Raw genomic sequence first — 4277 nt, forward strand, 5'->3', positions numbered from 1 at the left:
CGATGCTAGTAGACTTTGCTAAGTAAACTTTGCTTAGCCTAGAATAAATATGCTAATGGGCTTAGTAAACCTATCTTAGCCTAGAATAAATATGCCAATGAGCTTAGTAAACCTTTCTTAGCCTAGAATAAATATGCTAATGGACTTAGTAAACCTTGCTTAGCCTAGAGTAAATATGCTATTGGGAGGTAGATAAGATGAAAGCTCTCCCAGAAGGAATGACTTTGGACATGCCACATTCACCTGCGATGATATCTTTAATACCACCCGCGGAATGAAACTCTAGCGTATTTACAAAAAACCCCCGTGTTGATCTGAAAATTTCGCCCGTGTAAGTTTGTTGTATTTTATCAGTTGTTATACTCTGCTATGTTCACGATTACCATCGGGAAACGTGTAGCACGTTTGTGGTACAGTTGTAACGTTATAGTAGCAGCGAGTGAAGTATATACTTCGAGTTTGGCTGATGCATATGTAGTAACCGATGTCCCTCTAATAGTCATGTGGCACTCCATAAGAAGATCGTGGCTTGGTGGCCAGTTCTGGACAATACGACAGACCATTAGACAATACGACAGACCATTAGACAGCACGACAGACCATTAGACAATACGACAGACCATTAGACAATACAACAGACCATTGGGCAATATGACTATCAAACGGCCCGCTGGAGGTCTGTTCACAGTAATTCCTGGCCCTATAGCGACGCGTAGTGCAAAAGCCGCCATACGAATAATTTTCCACATTCGACTGCATGGTATAATCCGGAATATGTTGCATCATTCATTTATATCTGTCAATCCATGCGTTGTAGCTTCGCAACTTCATACTGATGACATTCTGCTTGTGCCAACTACAGATTGGTGTATGCCGCGTGGGCGGCCATTAGAGCAATCCCATTGGCCAATCAGATCAACTGGAATCCATACTACTCGGTTGTACCAGTCTAAACACAAGTACACACAGCACAAATTCACCAATCAAAGGGCGAACATGCCGCAAAAGTCAGGCGAGTCCTTCAGAAACTCAACGAACAAAACTTCAAGATTAACGAGAAGAAATGGCACTTCGCCATGAGCGAAATACAGCTCTTAGGCTACCGTATATCTGGGGAAGGTATTAAAATCGACCCCGGTAAGGTGGAACACCTGTTAGATTGGCGAACACCAACTACAGGAAGAGATGTGAACAGTATATGTGGGTTTGTAAACTTCTTCTCATATGGAGTACCACATTTAGCTGACTATCTTAAACCATTTGGACACTTAAGATGTCATAAAGGCAAACTAGGAGACTTGTGGGCCAAATAGTGAGATGACATTTTTAAAGCGCTCAAGCACGCAGTCCAACAAGCCCCCGTTGTGCAAGGACCAGTCGATGGCGTGCCTTTTGAAATAGCAATGGACGCATCAGACTTAGCACTCGGAGGCGTACTATACCAGGCGATAGAAAATAAACCTAGATATATACAATTCTTTAGCCGAGCAATAAATGCATCACAGTTGAATTATGCAAATGTGAAGCAAGAGCTACTAGCCATAGTAGCTTTAACACACTTCCGCGATTACTTATATGGAACAGCTTTTACGCTGATGTGTGATCAGAAGTCCCTTCAATATATGAAGGAAATAAAGCCAGACTCTCAATTACTGAGCCGATGGAATGATACAATATCAAAGTTTCATTTTGATATCAAACATCTACCAGGGATATATAACCATTTACTGGATATGTTATCACGCTTTGTACCGGACTTTAATAAATCCGTACGTGAGTTACTAGCCACTGATTGGAAATGTAACCCCAGGTGGTTTGAACTGGCTCAAAAGATATTTGGGCAACATACAGTTGACATGTTTGCTGCACATCATAATGCACAATTTAAGAATTACAGGACTTTAAATCATCCTTTAGGAGATGCCTTTCAACTAGACCTCTCCGAACATAATGCGTGGGCTAATCCACCATGTCGGTTAATTGCCCAATTACTAAATTATGTTCATATACACAAAGCTACCATCACGTTGTGTTGCCCATTGCGGAGCAAAGATCCATGGCTCAATACATTAATAAGCATGATACAATGCGAGCCAATATATTTAGATAGGGAAGTAGATGCTTTCCTATATCAGGGTACCCGAGCCGTTCAGAAGACGCCCTGGAGACATACTATAATATGTCGTATAGGTCCCATTGGAACAACCAAATGGACCCCTTCTGATACCTTCCTTAACAAGGTCAAAGAATCAGAGATTCCACTCTCTACTAAATTGAACGTCAATCAGTTCAAAGGCAACACAGCACTTGAAGTCTGTGCACAAGAAATACAATCTACAAAAGACACTACAGTTAAGAAGCGTCAGTCTCTTGCTAGGACTCTGTTTAATAACATAAAGTCCAAGCCCGAAGTCTTTCAACCTCTATTTTTAAAGGGATTAATGAAAGATAATCCCGAAGTATATACACATATAATGCGACTATTAAATAGGTCAGGTGTATCACAAACGCACACGAGCGCACTCATGACACTATAGTGAATACTAAAAGGGGGGGTAATTCTATTATTTGACTAAATATGTGTTATAAATAGAATATTTTTTTGAAGCGAGCGAATTCAAACTATCACAAAAAAATAAAATTATAATAGTACTAGCTAAAAAATCCCAATAGCCCAGTAATCCTCCATTAAATACTGCGAATTCAAATTATCATTACGAGTGAATACTATAGTGAATACTAAAAGGGGGAGGAATTCTATTATTTGACTAAATATGTGTTATAATTAAAATATTTTTTTGAAGCGAGCGAATTCAAACTATCACAATTTTCATATATAAATAGTACTAGCTAAAAAATCCCAATAGCCCAGTAATCCTCCATTAAATACTGCGAATTCAAATTATCAATATTTACGGGGGGTGACCCAGCCCCCCCACCCCCCCCCCCCCCCCCCTTTATATCTTCCTTAAAGTAGATTATGAATACATATATATTTCCTTTGTAATATTGATCGACTCAAAACACTATGTAACGATGAACTTAGTTTTATTTCCTTGATAGTTGAATAAACGACTACCTTAGCAGAATGAACTTCTTGAATGAACTAAACCACGTATTTATACTATCTCCGAAGGATTCCCTTGAGAATCCTGTCGCCAATCAAATCGTGTTTCTACTCAATTTCGAGCCTACAAGTCCATTCAACATACTTCGTCATCTGCCAACCTCGAGCTCATATTACCCCGCACTTCGGTTCGCAAAGCACCAATCATACACCAACCTATTCCTCTTCTTTCGAGCCTGCGCGGCCATTCGCCTACAAACCGCACAATACAACTTAGAACTTTTCAAACTTATTAGTTTTCACACTTATAAGTTATCACCCACACTTAGAAGTTCTCGCACTCTTATTAACGCCCAGGAACATTACCGAAATGTCTCTGTGTCTTCTCTCCGCTGCTCCCAGAACCTGAGGACGATATGGTGGCGACTTCGCATGCATCACTCCAACTTCTTGAGTTATTAGTTTAACAATCTAGTTCGAAAACTCGCCTCCCTCGTCTGATTGGATTTTCCTGAGAAAACCGTGTTCCCCAAACACCTCCATAAGTTTCGATGTCACCACTTCTGCTGACTTTGTGGCCGTTGCTCTTAATATCGAGTACCCCGTTGCTATATCCAAGACGTGCAATATATATCGATTTCCTGTTGCTGAAACTAGTGGCATTGGAATCATGTCGACTTGAATATGATCCCACGGATACTTTGCCGTTATATTAATCATCGGGTAAAATCCCTTTCGTAACACCCTCTGTCCTAGACATGTGCGACAGTTTCTCCTAACTGTTTGTGCAAGTTCCAAAGCGTTAGGCCACAAAAGTCTGTTCTGCTGTAGTTGAGCAACTGTATCCTCTGCTATATGATGCCCAATCTCATGCTGACACAAGGTGAGCTGTGTGTGACGGCTTATCTCTTCCTCATCTGGAGAATCCGTCTGGCTACTTCCGAGGTAGCGATCGATACTAGCCGAGACGTATCTAACGGGATGACTTTCGATACTGAGGACGGTTCGGCATATCCCAATCGTGCTGAAAACGTCGCTGGAAGGCTGTAACCATTGCGTGGGCCTACTCTGGCAATGACTGTGTGACCCCATGGTGTCTTGCCACTCGCATACTTTCCGTATTTGAGGAAGGAGTGGGCTGTCCTTGGAACTAATACTGGGTCCCTTTGTAGAAGCGACTTGAATAACTGGAACCAAGGCTCGTGGGGCA

This window comes from Sphaeroforma arctica (genome assembly GCF_001186125.1).
Source record: "Sphaeroforma arctica JP610 unplaced genomic scaffold supercont1.1137, whole genome shotgun sequence".
NCBI classification, from domain to species: Eukaryota; class Ichthyosporea; order Ichthyophonida; genus Sphaeroforma; species Sphaeroforma arctica.